Here is a 19,708-nt window from a genome sequence, read left to right on the forward strand (position 1 = left end):
TCGTGCCCTCTTGGCAAACCAACACACTTACTAACCTGAACTATCCGACGCAACCCACGACACAAACCATCCTGCTGTTGTTTGATAATGTTGTGATAATCAACAACAACTTGTCGGCGCATGCCTCCCGGCTTCCCCTTATCAGCAGCGGCGCTGTGTATCGCATGCAAACAAACCGCCACCGCATCGAGCCAAGAGGAAGTCTCCAGCACGACCGTGTTGCTCACTTTCTCTCCCGTATTCTCTGGCTTTCTCTCCAGGCGAAACTTTTGCATAGCCTGCTACGAGCCTCGAACAAACAACGTCATAAGCTTCGTGCTGGAGTGCCGAAACGTTTGCCGTTGTTCGTCAGTTCCATTCTTATCGCGGTCCGAGTTGTGTCGTCCGAGCGGAAGCTGACTCCGCTGCAAGTGCGTTTCCCCGTTGGATGGTGGTGAAATAAAGCAACCGGAGAGGAGTTTGTCAGGTGGCAAGGTGAGCGTGTGGTTTTTTGTCCGGCAGCGGTGATGGCTTTGTTTGAATGAACACGTAGAGCACCGTGCAGAAGCAGAAATAGTACGGTGGACGGGGATCGTTGTGTGCGCGCGTGTGTGTGTGTTTGTGTGGGTGGTGAAAATTTTACCACCTAGTCTACATAGTGACCGGAGGACGCTCAAGGATCAGTGGGTGGCTGTGGCCGAAATTGCTCAAAAGCCTGCCGTTATTACGCTGCCGAGGAAAAAACGAAACGGCAAGTGGATTTCTGTATCCCTTTCTGACAAGTGGAGGAATGTGAGTTCGGTGGGTGAAATATTGCTCCTGCAAGTTGAGTGAATCGCACAAGGCAGCAGCAGCAGCAGCGAAAGGATTCGCCTCCACACTGCGAGCTGCGAGGTTTGTGTTTGTGTGAGTGAGTTGTGCACGGAAACATAATGAAGAAAACAGCTTGTTACTGCGAATTTTGAAGGAAAACTAGCCGACCTACAAGAGGATAGTGAATTGCGTGTTGTCGTTGGAAACGATTTCGGTGAATGATTGGTGTATTTGTGGTCACGGCCGGTACCAAGGCTCCAGCAGGCGTTCGAAGCTAATAAAAAACGAATTAACGTTATTGCTGCTCATAACAGTAAATATTTACGGCTGTTTGCCTGCACAGATGACCAGTAGGAGAATCCGATTTGTGTGAAAAAAAACAACCAGACTTAGATACGGAAAGTGACTCGCTGAGGTAGGTGGCCTTAATGCTTAGATAGATTTTCCTACAAAAGAAAATCCTTATAATATCACCGATCACCGATGATTTAAAATTAAAATAATAAACTGTAAACACTCAAACAAACAACCACCCATCGTTTTCATAACTAACAAGTTCTAAATACCGATAAGAAAATGCGTTGCGTGGGAGTTCCGATTGTTATTCAGCTGTTTCCGAACACCCCATGCCCGTTGTGTGTCAATTACCTCCTCTCCCTTCCGCCAGTGAACAGCAAAAAAAAAAAGAACTCACTGCCTCTGCTTAGTCACTTTCTTTTCGGAAATGTCACCCCACCGTCCCTGTCCAGGAGTGTTGGCCCTTCCTAATGCCTGCCAATGGTGGAATGGTTCAGGTTCATCACCACACGCCATACACAAGGGGTGAATAAATTTACCTTGCGTCCGTATGGTTGACGCGCCCCTTGTGTCAGGCCATGAGCTTCCTCGCATGAACGCTCACCGAACCGATGGCAGTACGACATACATACGTACGTACTAATGCATGTATCTCTTTCCCTCTCGCACTGTCGGTGCACAAAAACAACACACGTCACTGGCGAACGAGAGTGCAAACATCTTCTTGGAAGGAAGCGAGAAAAATCATGAACATACAGGACTTAGTCATGAAAATTTGGCATCTGGGTTGTGAAACAGTGCACGAACATAAAAGCATTCGGATTCCATTGTCCTCCTCTGTGTCCCGGACCACCGAATGCTCTTATTGTAGAGCAGTGATTGTCCCTGAAATGGTACGGCTTTCAGCAGCAGGTTTTCTTCTGTGCATTTAAAATTGTACCAGAAGTTTTCCCAATTGTTCCCGCTTTCCCATTTGGCCTGTGCTTTAAGTTCCTTAGCAGGACCGTACGTACCTGCTAGGCACGAATCGATCCTTGCTCGCATCAAATGCTCTTACCTTTGCCTATGCACACCGAGATATCGGTCCATTTGCCCTATCGATACAAAACATTTGTTAGATGAAGACTTCTGTACAGCTGAGACTGATGCGAATGTGCTTGTGAATTGGGAACGGGAATTCGGAAGTGATTGTTTTGCATTGCTGCTCTGTACGGATTCCCGAGGGAAGTGAATGTTGGTCTTTGAAAGGCTGATGCCAAAACTTTGGAAAATGATTACTCCAGCGTTCCATTCAAACTGTTCGAATTGAAAACGTCAGGGGTCCTAATTAGATGGTTCAATACTACATCAAAGTGTTACTAAAAAGGTAATCATCAAGGCTGGAATGCTTGGTCAGAAAATGCACTCCATCTAATTGCGTAAAATTTGACACAAAATTGATACAAAATTTAAACGAAATTTAAACAAAATTGACACAAAATTGACACAAAATTGACATAAAATTGACACAAAATTGACCCAAAATTGATACAAAATTGATACAAAATTGATACAAAATTGACACAAAATTGACACAGAATTGACACAAACTTGACACAGAATTGACACAAAATAGACATAAAATAAACACAAAATTGACACAAAATTGACACATAATTGTTACTAAAGAGATAATCATCAAGGCTGAAAGGCTTGGTCAGAAAATGCACCCCATCTAATTGCGTAAAAATTAACATAAAATTGACACTAAATTGATACAAAATTTAAACGAAATTGACACAAATTTTAAACAAAATTGACATAAAATTAACACAAAATTGACACAAAATTGACAAAGAATTGACACAGAATTGACACAAAATTGACACAAAATTAACACAAAATTGACACAAAGTTGACACAAAATTGACACAAAATTGACACAGAAATGACACAAATTTGACACAAATTTGACACAAATTTGACACAAATTTGACACAAAATTGACACAAAATTGACACAAAATTGACACAAAATTGACACAAAATTAACAAAAAATTAACACAAAATTAACATAAAATTGACACAAAATTAACACAAAATTTACACAAAATTGATACAAAATTGACACAAAATTGACACAGCATTGACACAAAATTGACACAAAATTAACAAAAAATTAACACAAAATTAACATAAAATTGACACAAAATTAACACAAAATTGATACAAAATTGATACAAAATTGATACAAAATTGACACAAAATTGACACAGCATTGACACAAATTTGACACAGAATTGACACAAAATAGACATAAAATAAACACAAAATTGACACAAAATTGACACATAAATGTTACTAAAGAGATAATCATCAAGGCTGAAAGGCTTGGTCAGAAAATGCACTCCATCTAATTGCGTAAAAATTAACATAAAAATGACACTAAATTGATACAAAATTTAAACGAAATTGACACAAAATTTAAACAAAATTGACATAAAATTGAAACAAAATTGACACAAAATTGACACAAAATTGACACAAAATTGACAGGAAATCGACACAAAATTGTCACAAAATTGTCACAAAATTGTCACAAAATTGTTACAAAATTGTCACAAAATTGTCACAAAATTGTCACAAAATTTTCACAAAATTTCACAAAATTGTCACACAATTTCACAAAATTGTCACACAATTGACAAATAGTCACGAAATTGTCACAAAATTGTCACACAATTGCTACAAAATTGTCACAAAATTATCACAAAATTGTCACAAAATTGCCACAAAATTGTCAAAAAATTAACACAAAATTGACACAAAATTGACACAAAATTGACACAAAATCGACACAAAATTGTCACAAAATTGTCACAAAATTGTCACAAAATTGTTACAAAATTTCACAAAATTGTCACACAATTGACAAATAGTCACGAAATTGTCACAAAATTGCTCAAAATTGTCACAAAATTGACACAAAATTGTCACACAATTGCTACAAAATTGTCACAAAATTATCACAAAATTGTCACAAAATTGCCACAAAATTGTCAAAAAATTGACACAAAATTGACCCAAATTGACACATTACTGACAGAGAATGATACCAAATTTACACAATTGACACAAAATTGACACAAAATTGTCACAAAATTGTCACAAAGTTGTCCCAAAATTGTCACAAAATTGTCACAAAATTGTAACAAAATTGTCACAAAATTGTCACAAAATTGTCACAAAATTGTCACAAAATTGTTACAAAATTGTCACAAAATTGTCACAAAATCGCACAAAATTGTCACAAAATTTTCACAAAATTTCACAAAATTGTCACACAATTGACAAATAGTCACTAAATTGTCACAAAATTGTCACAAAATTGTCACAAAATTGTCACAAAATTGTCACAAAATTGTCACAAAATTGTCACAAAATTGTCACAAAATTGTCACAAAATTGTCAAAAAATTGTCAAAAAACTGTCACAAAATTGCCACAAAATTGTCACAAAATTGTCATATAATTGACACCAAACTGACTCAAAATTGGCACATAATTGACACAAAAATGATACCAAATTTACACAACAGTTACACAATTGACACAAAATTAGCACAAAATTGACACAAAATTGACACAAAATTGACAAAAAATTGACTAAAAACTGACACCTAATTTACACAAAATTGACACAAAATTGACACAAAATTGACAAAAAATTGACACAAATATGACACAAAAATAACAAAAATTTGACACAAAAATGACAAAAAATTTACCCAAAATTGACACGAAATTGACATGAGATTGACACAAAATTGATACAAAAATAAAACAAAATTGACACAAAATTGACACCAAATTGAAACAAAATTGAAACAAAATTGTCACAAAATGGACACAAAATTGTCACAAAATTGTCACCAAATTGCCACAAAATTGTCACAAAATTGACACCAAATTGACTCAAAATTGGCACATAATTGACACAAAAATGATACCAAATTTACAGAAAAGTTACACAATTGACACAAAATTGACACAAAATTAGCACAAAATTGACTAAAAATTCACCAATAATTTACACAACAATGATACAAAATTTACAAAATAAATTACACAATTGACACAAAATTGACACTAAATTGACACAAAATTGACACAAAATTGACACAAATTTGACACAAAATTGACACAAAATTGACACAAAATTGACACAAAATTGACACAGAATTGTCAAAAAATTGACACAAAATTGATACAAAATTGACACAAAATTAACACGAAATTGACACAAAAATGACACCAAATTGACACAAAATTGATACAAATATGACACAAAAATAACAAAAATTTGACACAAAAATGACAAAAAAATTACCCAAAATTGACACGAAATTGACATGAGATTGACACAAAATTGATACAAAATTGAAATAAAATTGACACAAAATTTACACAAAATTGACACAAAATTTATACAAAATTAAAACAAAATTGTCACAAAAGTGACACAAAATTAAAACGAAATTGACACAAAATTGAAACAAAAATAACACAAAATCGACACCAAATTGAAACAAAATTGAAACAAAATTGTCACAAAATGGACACAAAACTGAAACGAAATAGACACAAAATTGACTCAAAATTGACACAAAATTGTCACAAAAATGACACAAAATTGACACAGAAATGACACAAAATTGACACAAAATTGACATAAAATTGAAACAAAATTGATACAAAATTGACACAAAGTTGACAAAATATTGACACCAAATTGACACAAAATTTAAACAAAATTGATACAAAATTGGAAACGTGTACACTTTTCACACCAAAAACCAAATCAGTGTACGTGAAATCATATGATTTGTTATCAATTTAATCAATTCCAAATGTCAATCTGATGGAAAAATGATAAAAATACGGGTCATTTCGCCGAAAGCCATTTTGTCTCACCAAGTTTTCTTGGGAACTCCGTTCTGAAGATTATGAAATAAATATATAGTAAAAAAGAAAATAAAAAGATTATTCCAGATTTTCTGGATTCTTTCAGAAGTACGTTTGTAGTTAAACAGAACGGAAGTAAACATTATGGCCCTTATTATCGGTATCACTTCACGTTGAAAATCGAGTGAAGTGAATTTAGGTCCTTAGTACGAAAGTCGCTTCAAAGACAAAAGTCATTATTTGGATGAACTTGATGTCATTATGAACATCACGCCACCAACATTTCGTTGAAAAAATGAGTTTTTTCCACTACAGTGATCACTTCCCTATGCGTGATACTGGTAATAGGGAAAATCAAGTGAAGTGACATGTTAGTGAAGTGAATGTGAAAGTTGAGGTGAGAACGGTAATAAGGGCCTATCATTTTGCATTTGTCTTTGTTTCAATCATTTTTAATCACGATATGGAGACTATTGAAAAATTCGGTGAAAGGGTCTTTTCGGCAAAATGGCTTTCGGAGAAATGGTTATCGGCGAAACGGCCTTCGGCGAAATGGCTTTCGGTGAAATGACCCTGATCCCTAGTTTTGAAAGCCGCTATAGAAAAAATGATCACACTCACACATACTTTTATAGGTAAATATTTTAAAAGTTATTGACTTTTTAGTAACTATATCAAATGTTTTGAATGGGACGGGTATCAGCAATCATTTAACTTTCCATTTCACGATTTTTAAATTTCAAGCCCACAAGAAACTTGCAGTATTCAAAGAGCATTAGAATATAAAACTTGAAAAAAATAGATATGATCAGTATAAGTAAACGAAAAACTTATCTAGGATGGACTAGAAAAATACATGATTATCGTCGGCGAATTTGATCGAGATCGGGTTTCAAGTCAAACAATAGTCATTTCAACTGAGAAATCCTGTTATTTTATTGTAAAATATGTCCTCCAACTACAACATTCTTATTTAAAAAATACTAATTTCAAAATTAGTAGCTTTTGAACCTGATCCAAAAATATGAAGTTTACATTCGAACAACAGGTCACATATACATAGGAAACACACAAAAATCCAGCACTTTTATAACTGTGAAAATATTGGATTGAGTATTGAATAAACTTTGATGTGGAACTGTAATACCAATCGGGTCAGGATGAAAGCTAAGCACATGCCTTAGATAAATTTCTGATGATTAAAGAATACTACAAATAATATAATTATTTGTATATATTGTATTGTAAGCTGCAATAAACAACTTTATTTGTCGATGCCTTACACTCAGCCTATCTAAGTTCGATACGCAATCCCGCACACAGGGTCAGTAAGTTTTTCTGGCCAGAAATGGTGAATTACCTTAAGGTTAAAACCTGTGTTATCGAAAATAAAAAATAGCTTCATTTGTTTCCATTTCTTCATTTTTAGGAAAATGGATTACCTATATGTGTTTGAATGATATTTGGGATATTTGTACGATTTGTTAAAAATAACGTAAGCTCATTCGATAGTTTTTCCAATGTTTAATAGGTTTTGGAGGTATTCATACTTCCTTTGCAAAGCTTGCGTTCTACTTCTTATTTACGTGTTCGTCAAAACCTTATCATTATTTTTTTCAGCCATGTTTTTGAATATTCCACATTTCTAAGATATAATAACATGGATTAAATTTGCTGATGGCAAGAGATTTTCGAAAGACCTAATCAGAAAATTTTGATGCTCGAGATTATCAGTTAACAACATGCTTTGGAAAAAATACTACTCTGTTATCCCACCGTATGATATATCATACGTTCAAATGTTTCAACAATTTTTAATTGTTTAACATATATTTTTTGGAATTTCTCTACAGAAATAATTAATTTGAATCTTTGACAATGGTTTGTCAAAAGATGGAAGTATTAACTATGATTTTGAACATAATATTCACACGAATATGTTGCTTACTTTTCTTTGGCCATTTGTGTGAACTTTGCAAGGTTATAATACAAATAAAACGTTGACACTAGAGAATAATTTTAATATACAAGAAAATTAGAAGTACAAACTATGAACTAGAGCTCTAGTAAAGCTGTTAGGTATTCAAATTTTGAAGTAAACATGTATTGAAAGATAGGAGGTTTGCGTATGATATATCATACGCTAGGACATAAGGGGTCAATTGATTCCAAAACATAAGGTGAAAACGTTTGCCTAAATAAATTTGAAAAATTCATTAAGTTATACTTTAGCCACATTTTACAAGCCTTACTTTAAACTTTTTAGTGTTTTTACTCCTCCCCACTTCAGTGTAAAAATTTATCAATAAACCTTTGCTCACGTGCCCACTACGAGAGGTCAAAAAATAATCCACCTCCTCGACCTACTCGATAGCAGTCCACTTAACCTGGTGTGCGAAAATTACGATCCCATTACGGTGACATCGTGCGCTGAGCTGCTGCTACTCGTGCCAAAATGAATAATACTGCAGTGCAAAAATGTACTCCGGTTGACCTTGGCATGGCGGTACGGCAAATGAAGTTTCCCTTTGCTTCGGTCGCACCGAAAACACACAAAAACGAGCAAGAAAACATTCCGGCTAATCCTTGAATTTCCTTCCACCGCCGGTTGTCCTCTCCAACGGGACCAAACACGCCCGATGTGCGGTACCACCATGCAGGCTTGACCTGTTCCAGTGGATCATGCCCGAGGCCAAAGGCACCGTCATTCGATTTTCTGCTGCTTGTTGCTTGGCTGCAGTAAAGAGGTTTGAAACTGTCCCTTTGCCACCGTGGTGCTGGAGGCAGTAAATTCACAGTAGAACTAGTAGCTTTCGTTGAATGTGATCAAACTGAGGGAGGGTACTACATTTTGATGCAGGTGAAACATCAAACAAGTCCGTTCCGTTCGGGGTATACGAATCTGCAACTATAGTCATATTTTTTACCTGTCCTTTATGTTTTTAATCTTCACATACGAAGTAAATGAACTCATTTTTCCTAAACTGTTCGTCAATTTGTTCGTCATAATTCCGGACATCCGGAGTTGAAATGGTAGGCGGTAAACACATTCTGAGTAGCACATACCATATTTTTATGAGTCACGCGATGGAGACCAAGAACAAAAGTGTTTACATGATTTGGTGAAAACGAACCGAACGGGACGAAAACTGATCATAAACAAATCCGAAATTCGCGAAAAAAATTTTTGATTAGTTGATCCTAATGGATTTCAATCGAAACAGTATCTCATTTTGAAATTCGTTAGCAAAGTTTGTTATCTCAACTACTTTCAACACCAAACCAGTATCAGAATTCAGCCAGTTAAGCTACACACTAAGAAAAATTTACATCTTTATAGATGCACATAAATAGAGCGTCGCGATTCACCTACATTCACAATTCAAAGCATGTAAAGATAAGTCGTATCAGTAACTTCACAGTTATTGTACCTGAAGCCTGCATCGATACAGACTCAAAGTTTATTTTTACATGTTAATAGATGTAATTTTGTGTCATCACCGAAGATATTACGGCATGCTTGAATTTACGTCAAGCGTAAATTTCATTTTTTCTAAGAGTGTACTTTTGGAAGAAATTTGATACAACTGAGAGCAGATTCTAGACATTAACAACAGAAATCGTGACAATTTCGGCCTGCTGCGATTTGGAAGAACATCTATGCACGTCTTTGGTAAGGAAAATCAATAATTTTGCACGGATAGATAGAAAGACCAATTCGACTCCGGATGATTTTTAAAACGATCGAATGCCTTTTTTCTTTCTAAAACTGCGCCTTCATCATGTTTCAAACTGACATCATCATGTGTCGGTCCGGATGGTAGATCCTTAAAAAACTGTGATTTTACATATCATTAGATGCACACAAATGGAGCGTCGCAGTTCACGCAAATTTACGTGGAAGAACATTCAATATTGTTTCTTCAATTCCATGACATAGAATTCATTGAAATAAAAACAAATGAATACTGATTGCGACCGCCGCGCGACTTGAACCGAGACTCATTGAGTCACTAAGTACATCTGTTAATCAACTGAGCTTCTGCTACACATCTGCTTGGCTGGTAAAAGGTGCATTTGAATTCATACAGTCGGCACCTGCTAGCAGAACGCAAGTTACAGCCGAAACCAGTAAAATTCAAGCTCATCTAACATTAAGTCATTGCAAATGAGATTTTCCGTCATTTGACAAATTAGGTGTTTATGAATTACATCGTATGAGGGATTACGTCACCTGTAAAATTCAATTTTTTTTTGGTGTGTGCTCCTGTAACATAACAAATACTTAGCATGATTCCATACCGAAACGGTCTAGAGCAGGTAATTGAATGGAAAGTTACATTACAAAACTAAGCGATTTGTAAATTTACAGCCTTGTTCAATGAAAAAAAAATGCATTTCAATGTAATTTTACATCAATCATGATTTAAAACCAAATCAGATTTTCGTTTCAACTGCACACTTTAAAAAATCCACATCTCATAAGATGCACATAAATGGAGCGTCGCTGTTCACGCAAATTCACGTGGAATTTAATTCTGTATCTAAAGCTCCATGACATGAAATTCGTTGAAATAAAAAAAGTATACTGATAGCAACACCGCCGCGACTTGAACCGAGAATCATTGGATCGCAAGTACGTCTGTTAATCGACTGAGCCACAGAAGCATACATCTTCTTGGTTGGTAAAAGGTACATTTAACTTCATACAGTCGCACCTGCTAGCAGAATGCAAGTTACAGTCGAAACCAGTAAAAGTCAAGCTATTCTAACATTAAGTCATTAAAAGTGAAATTTTTCGTCATTTGACAAATTAGGTCTTTATGAATTACATCGTATGAGGAAATAAGTCACCTGTAATATTCAAATTTTTTTGGTGTGTGATGTCTGTTTAATAGTACTATTGGTTTACATGTCGTGTAAGTTTCATCTTTTCTTTCTGTGTGCTCTGCTTCAACAAAAATAATCACCAGATAAAAATTGCAAAGTTCGACAGGCTTGCGATTAGCGATTACTTGCTTAATTGGCTTGAATCGTGTTAGGCTGGTCGTAATATGACCGTCAAAACATGGTGACTGTGTTTTTCCTCGATTCGTGAATTTCGGTGTTTCTCAGGGAAGCCATTTGAGAACATTCATCTTTTCACTATATTTAAACAAATTAAGCAATGGTTATATCATTTTCTAATAGTTCTAAGCAGCTGTCAAGGATCCTAAAGATTTCTTGCAGTTAAAGATGAATGCATTTTCTAACTGGTGCAACGTTAATAAAAAGCTTGCTTAACCACGAATCGACTTACAACGTCTAACATTTGGTGAATGGGCATTGGAAAACTTGGAGGAAGATTACGTTTTTAATCAAAAAATTGTGTTTAGCGTCGAAGCTCATTTCTGGTTGAACGGATACGTCAACAAGCAAAATTACCGCATCTGGAGTGAAGGCCAGCTAGAAGCATTGCAAGAGCTACCAATGCATCCCAAAAAATACACTGTTTGGTGTGTATTTTGGGCCGGTTGCATAATCGGGCCATACTTCTCCAAAGGCGGAACGTTACTGTGGATGGCGACCGCTACCGTGAGATTGACGATTTTTTTTACCTAAAATGGGAAAATTATTCATGCCTGATATGTGGTCTCAGCAAGACGGTGCCACATCCCACACGGCACGATCAAATAGAGAGCCGCCTTCGGTAAACAGTTTATCTTGTTTTTGGGCCCGTCAATCGGTTGCCTAGATCATGTGATTTAACACCTTTGGACTATTTCTTGTGGGCCCATGTTGAGGCTCATGTCTACAAGTATAAACCAGCAATGATTGACGCACTGGAAGCCAATTTTGAAGCATTTATTCGCGAAATGCCGGCCGAAATTTTTGAGAGAGTGTTTTATATTGAACGTATTATCGATTCCAATGAAAAATTCATCCATTTTTTTAAACCGGGGATAAATAAACGATATAATAATAATAATAATAATAATAATAATAATAATAAATCAATGTTTTCCATTTTTCGTATTATTTTTTGAAAATCAGATCCTATACCTCTTAAAAATCACCATTTATTAACTCACAAGCCAACCTAAGACGAAAATCATTAAAGTGTTATTGGATTCAATAAAGAAATGAGTGGAAAAATGCATGAATGAAGAATTGAATGAATGAATTATTATAGGAATGACGAAATGAAGGAATGAAGAAATGAAGGAATGAAGGGATGAAGGAATGAAGGGATGAAGGAATGAAGGAATGAAGGAATGAAGGAATGAAGGAATGAAGGAATGAAGGAATGAAGGAATGAAGGAATGAAGGAATGAAGGAATGAAGGAATGAAGGAATGAAGGAATGAAGGAATGAAGGAATGAAGGAATGAAGGAATGAAGGAATGAAGGAATGAAGGAATGAAGGAATGAAGGAATGAAGGAATGAAGGAATGAAGGAATGAAGGAATGAAGGAATGAAGGAATGAAGGAATGAAGGAATGAAGGAATGAAGGAATGAAGGAATGAAGGAATGAAGGAATGAAGGAATGAAGGAATGAAGGAATGAAGGAATGAAGGAATGAAGGAATGAAGATATGAAGGAATGAAGGAATGAAGGAATGAAGGAATGAAGGAATGAAGGAATGAAGGAATGAAGGAATGAAGGAATGAAGGAATGAAGGAATGAAGGAATGAAGGAATGAAGGAATGAAGGAATGAAGGAATGAAGGAATGAAGGAATGAAGGAATGAAGGAATGAAGGAATGAAGGAATGAAGGAATGAAGGAATGAAGGAATGAAGGAATGAAGGAATGAAAGAATGAAGGAATGAAGGAATGAAGGAATGAAGGAATGAAAGAATGAAGGAATGAAGGAATGAGGGAATGAAGGAATGAAGGAATGAAGGAATGAAGGAATGAAGGAATGAAGGAATGAAGGAATGAAGGAATGAAGGAATGAAGGAATGAAGGAATGAAGGAATGAAGGAATGAAGGAATGAAGGAATGAAGGAATGAAGGAATGAAGGAATGAAGGAATGAAGGAATGAAAGAATGAAGGAATGAAGGAATGAAGGAATGAAGGAATGAAGGAATGAAGGAATGAAGGAATGAAGGAATGAAGGAATGAAGGAATGAAGGAATGAAGGAATGAAGGAATGAAGGAATGAAGGAATGAAGGAATGAAGGAATGAAGGAATGAAGGAATGAAGGAATGAAGGAATGAAGGAATGAAAGAATGAAGGAATGAAGGAATGAAGGAATGAAGGAATGAAGGAATGAAAGAATGAAGGAATGAAGGAATGAAGGAATGAAGGAATGAAGGAATGAAGGAATGAAGGAATGAAGGAATGAAGGAATGAAGGAATGAAGGAATGAAGGAATGAAGGAATGAAGGAATGAAGGAATGAAGGAATGAAGGAATGAAGGAATGAAGGAATGAAGGAATGAAGGAATGAAGAAATGAAGGAATGAAGGAATGAAGAAATGAAGGAATGAAGGAATGAAGGAATGAAGGAATGAAGGAATGAAGGAATGAAGGAATGAAGGAATGAAGGAATGAAGGAATGAAGGAATGAAGGAATGAAGGAATGAAGGAATGAAGGAATGAAGGAATGAAGGAATGAAGGAATGAAGGAATGAAGGAATGAAGGAATGAAGGAATGAAGGAATGAAGGAATGAAGGAATGAAGGAATGAAGGAATGAAGGAATGAAGGAATGAAGGAATGAAGGAATGAAGGAATGAAGGAATGAAGGAATGAAGGAATGAAGGAATGAAGGAATGAAGGAATGAAGGAATGAAGGAATGAAGGAATGAAGGAATGAAAGAATGAAGGAATGAAGGAATGAAGGAATGAAGGAATGAAGGAATGAAGGAATGAAGGAATGAAGGAATGAAGGAATGAAGGAATGAAGGAATAAAGGAATGAAGGAATGAAGGAATGAAGGAATGAAGGAATGAAGGAATGTCATTCAGAGTCAGAGAGTTGACTGTTGTTTTTGAAAATTTCGGAATAACACCACATCTCGACGTTTCATGCATTTCTAAGGCAAAACAAAAGAGAAACGCGTACCTTGGGAAATCCGCTTCAAAAAAACCCTTAACTTCGGTAAGTCGTGTATAATAAACCGCATTAAAAAGACCTCAGTGTACCTTATATGCGAGGGAAATAAATAATCTTCAAAATTCTCAGACACGATATACTTCATTTTGATTACTTCCAGAAATACGTACGCTTGACCAAAATATATTGAAGTAGCCAAAATACCTCCGTTACCCTAATATTTATTAAAAGAAGAAAGCTCGACAGCGCGACCATTAGACAATTTTTTATTGCTGGATCTCGTTGTTATTTTCTTCTTAGGAGGAGAGGTGCTTTCATTGTTATCTACCGAATGAAGGAGAAGCAGTGGTTCGCTATTCACGTTTCCGTCCATTGGTTCGGCATCACTGTTGTTGGCGAAGTAATCGTTACTTTTCGCCCAGGCGATGGGTAAATCGTTAACAGTCACTGATGTGCTGGGGTTATTTCAGGTTGGTGTTGAGGAAGCGCTATTGCCCTTTGGTGTAGATGGCTTCTTGTCCTATTTATCACATGACTTACCATAGTGAACAGCTTTTTGACAATATTTACATGTAGCCATCTGAGTGTCATAGGTAACAAGTGATTTGCACGGAACCTGTGTATTCTGGCCGAAACCACATAAGAAGGTATAATCGTCTCCAAGCGCATGCGTAACAAATGTACGAAATTAAGAATACCGGGGAAAAAGTTATCCACTTTTCTTTTTCGATAGAGAGAATCTCTCCGTATTGGGACATAGTTTTTCGAGTATAAAGACCGGAGACGCTTGACGGAAGATCATGCACACGCACTTCTAGAGCACCAATTTCAAAATATACTGGTATTTTGTACTTGATGATTTCATGCTCCACATATTGCACATTGTTATTGTCTTTAGCGAATTGAATTGCATCCACCTCTTCATGAAACTGTATATAAACAACATTATTTGTCTTGTTACATTAAAGTAAATGCGCACGTTTATTCATTTGCTTCTAAGCAAACCTTCAAGTTCTCGTATTAAAGGTCTAATTTAGAACTGTCTGAAGTCAACAATAATTGTACTCTTTCGTATTGGCTGCGGTGGTTTTTTGTCGTGGATACGACTTACTTTACTATGGAGCGCCTTTTCGAAATTAGCCAAATGGAAGAATGGGCAGAAATTAATCGTGAATATCTCGACTTGTATTAAAGGCAGCAACATAATTCTTTCACTGTTTCATCAAAAATATGATCAGGAATTTAGGATAATAGTTTGAGCAGTGTGAGATAACCACAAACAACTCAAAAATTAAGTTTTCTCGAAATTTTAAAACAACGTGGAAAACTCTTTACTTTTGCTTGGGTTTTTCGCGCAAGGACGATGATTTTGAGGTAGCACATATCTTCAACTGAACGTTATAAAAGGGGAATCGTGGTCGAAATTCGATCATTTCTTCTCGTGTGTAGGATGAAAGTAGACGTCGGGGCGAGTAGACGCATTCAAACAGCGGCATCGGAGAGCGCACCTTCTGCGTGGTTGAAAACCTCAAACGCTCAGGTTGTAGTTCTCATTTGCCTTCCGGTCGTCAAGGCGAGAAGACGCATTAAACCAGTTTTGCATCATTTGGCACTGCGAGCGGATGTGTCGGTTTGTAGACAAAGCTAGTTTCAATTCAAGCAAGAACGATTGCATCTGCTGCTGATGGTTTGCATTGGAGAGAAAGAAAACAAGAAACGAAAAGTGGACAACATTATATAAAATCAGCCATTCTAATGGCTCTAAATGTTATCTAAAGAACTACTAAGATTACTTCTTTGCAAATCGAAGGTAGAAATCATCAGTTTAGTGAAAATCCAAAATAATTTGATTTGCTTTGTGCACTTTTCGCTGTGCGAAAATCGTTCAAGATAAATGTTCCGAACTGTGCTAAATATTGTCGAGAATACCACAATTTGGTCCTTCTAAAAGGCAGAAATGATTCCTGTACAGCACCTTTATAATTTCTTTCAATGAAATTTGCAAATCTGAAATGTGATAATCGACGTCAAAAATCATTAAAAATTTTAGTAATGAAAAGGGGGGAAGTTTCGCAATTCACACATTGGATAAACTATGAATTCGAATTCGAAAGTGTAAAGAAATCGTGTCAGTTTTATTCGTATTCACGACATCCAGTTATGTCTCTGACATTACATACCCGTACTTTTTATTTGTACGTTATTTCATTGCGCTTTTCGGTGAATACGTTGTCCGTTTTCGTTAACGATTTGTTTTAGTCAATATCTAACGATTTGTTTTAGTCAATCGCTACCTCAGAGACGGGATTCGAACCCGTAGCTTACTCCTATTCGGAGAAATCGTTTCACCAAATAAATTATTCTGTATGTGAAACACACCAAGAAATTGCCTAATTAAATAGAAGAACCGAGCATGTTCAAATGTGCTCGGGCGCCACGCAGTTCAATTATAGTAATATCTCTATGGCAACCCCTCCGCCAGCAATTACTACACGTCGCATCGCAAGTCTATTTTCACTTTACGCTTTGTCATCAGACGTTTATTAAGGATTTTATTTCCGACTCTTTTGTTGCCTATGGGGAACATCAGCGTCATCATCTACGTACTGACCTCAGTTGTTATGTGGCCACAGTGACAACGATTATGATCTCGAGCATAATTTGTTAAAGGACAAATCAAACCTTCATTTCATTTCATAGTTGTATTTGCATGTCATTTTCAAAGCTGTTTTTCTCGTTTGCGTTAGTTGTTTGACTGTTAACACTTACGTAACACATGGACCAATAAGTTCCGAAACTAAAGCAGAGATGGCGCTCGTAGTAAACCAGTAACCACATCTTTCTAGGGTACTAACCAGAAACAGCTGAGTTATCGAGGTTGGAGTAAAGTCGTTTTGTAGTTTGTTTAAAAAAATGGAAAAAAACGAGTTTCGTGTTTTGATAAAACATTGTTTTTTAATGGGTAAAAACACCGTGCAAGCGAAACAATGGATTGAAAAATGTTATCCGGACTCTTGTCCATCAAAAGCAACGATTTGTCGGTGGTTCGCCGAGTTTGAACGTGGTCGTACCGACACAAATGACGCGAAACGCTCGGGTAGACCTGTGGAAGCCGTTACACCGGAAAAGGTGAGTGAAGTGACAAAAATTATAATGAAAGATCGTAAAGAGAAGCTCCGTGAGATTGCTGAGATGACACAGATATCATATGGAAGTGTATTTACTATCCTTCATGAAAAATTGAGTATGAAAAAGGTTTTTTTCAAGTGGGTGCCGCGATTGTTTTCGATGGAACAAAAATACCCTGCCACAAGTCGATGAAAACAATGGCGAAATTGAACGAATTGGGCTTTGATCTGCTTCCCCACCCCCCATACTCGCCAGATTTAGCCTTCAGTGACTACTGGCTCTTTGCTGATCTTAAAAAAATGCTCCAGGGAAAAAGATTTGGCTCAAATGAGGAGGTCATCGCTGAAACTGAAGCTTATTTTTAAGCGAAAGATAAATTTTTTTATAAACATCGTATTGAAAAATTGGAAAAACGTTGGAACAATGGTGATACAATCCCTAAAAGGTGATTATGTTGATGAATAAATAAAATTTTGCAAAAAAAAATGTTGTTTCCATTGTTAGTCTCGGGACTTATTGATCCATGTGTTAAGTGTTTTCTACGAAAAACGATGAATTGATTTATAGGTCCCTTTAACGATGCCCAGCATTAAAATAAAGTTTTCCCGAAGAAGACGCAAACCAATAGCGTCGACACGTTGAGTTGAACAGAAGTTTAGCTTATTCTCAATAAGTAAAACTTTCGAGTGCTATCTTGATCAATTAAAATTTAATTTGTTTTTCTGCTAGCAACAATACAAACATGTATTTGTTATGTTTTGTCTGCAGAATATTTCCGCGAAAGTTATTTGGCTCGATTGAGATACAATAAAACGTTTTGGTTGTAGCTCTCGAAAACTAACTAAACAAATTGCTTAATAAACCTCTCACCTCACAGCTATATACGTACGCAAATGTGACCATTCTCCGAACATTTATCGCAAAATAATGGTGTACATTGAATCTGTGACCAAGGACCATACATGTTTTACGTAACGTTGATGCATTGCACACCGGCCATTACCTTTCTGTTGGTATAATTTATCATAAATCTCCGGCAGCATCGTCTCGCATAGTTTCGGAAATTTCGATATTCTACCGTTTCTAGCTATCACACAGATATATATTCAGTAACCTACATAAAACTGGGGATCCGAGCATAGTTGTACCGCTATTATCCTGTACCTTTTTGACTTTGCCGACTAGATTTATGTGCAACTCAGCCTCGAATGATGTGGGTGAGTATGTTTTTCCCCCTATTCAAATCAGCAACCGTAGGTACTACTCCAAACGTAGATTTTTGTTTACAGAAGAAAAACCATCTCCTCATCCCCATTGACGATGCTTGCTTGCGCTACAGCGAAAAAGCGGAAAGCACATGCATGCAGCACGCATTCAAAATTCACGTACGGTTTCGCATCTGAATCCACGGGGGTCTCTCTGTAGATCTGTATCATCTTGGGTTTCGCGTTTTGCTGGCAGGAAGAAAAAAAGCACAGAGTCGAGTGCAAGGAAAATCAGGTAAATCTTTCCGCTGCTGTGATTCATTCTATATGCAGACTGTACAGCTCAGTGGGCACGAAACATTCCGAGCACAAAAGAAATACAGACCTTTGTTCATTAATTCTGTATTCAACCGAGTTCGTTTGCTAAGCTTTGCCGGGTTGCTGAATCCGTTTTATTCCTGGCGAAAAATCGGGTTTCGCTTTGAAAACTGTGGAATCGCACCTCGATTTAGTTTTTTGAGTTCAGATCATTGGTCCTTCGGTTAGAGATTGGCTACCTTTGTTCCAGGCATTAATCCAGAAGATAAAATTTCGAATTTGGCAACAATATTGACTTTAATTTTTACATATAGAAGTATGTCCCGAGCGTTTTACTAACGGCCACCAACAGATAGCGGACGACAATAATATCATATTTCCTATGTCACAAAAATATCACGCAGTTCGATTGATTCATCGGTCGATTCACTGTATTCATATCAACATCAATATTTGCATTGTAATTAAACTTCACCTGATATAATTTCTACCCAGTCATTATAACACATTCAATGAAAGAAAATGCGAAATGATTTCCAATGAATTTGCGGTAGCAGAGGTAGGTTAGAGACCAAATTAATTAAACCACTGCGTTCATTGCTGCATTCATAATGCTTTATTCATACGTATGAATGGAATATGAATTTCTATATGAGCCTGATTTCCAACCATTTGCTCAGTTGTTTTCATAATATTTAGCAATAAAAATTGATTATTTCCATACCAATTCATTTCGAAACTTCATACCCATTCAAAGATTATCAAAACAATGAATTTCGCTAGTTTTCGAAGAATCTCTTCTTATATCAGCATTCAGCTGGTGGTCGTTTGCATTGGTGCAAAACACACCGAAAAATTATCAACGACAGAAAAAATCTACAAATCGACCCTTCTAAGGGCTATAAATGTATACAAAAGAACTAATATAAGTAGTTCAACTGTTGATACAGAGTGGAAGCATTTGTTTCTGAGCATATTGTTTG

General features: G+C 36.2%; 1 protein-coding gene across 8 annotated transcripts in view; it reads left to right on the forward strand.

Moving 5' to 3' along the window:
* The first annotated feature begins 355 nt into the window (after positions 1 to 355).
* LOC131435472 (kazrin) overlaps positions 356 to 19,708 on the forward strand; it is a 307,983-nt gene continuing 288,630 nt past the window's right edge. For all 8 annotated transcript variants that reach the window (XM_058603390.1, XM_058603394.1, XM_058603392.1 and 5 more), the window contains exon 1: positions 356 to 1,207. The gene's annotated coding sequence lies outside the window, so the exon portion shown is untranslated. The remainder of the gene's footprint in view (positions 1,208 to 19,708) is intronic.

The sequence above is a fragment of the Malaya genurostris genome, chromosome 3, assembly GCF_030247185.1.
Source record: "Malaya genurostris strain Urasoe2022 chromosome 3, Malgen_1.1, whole genome shotgun sequence".
Lineage (NCBI taxonomy): Eukaryota > Metazoa > Arthropoda > Insecta > Diptera > Culicidae > Malaya > Malaya genurostris.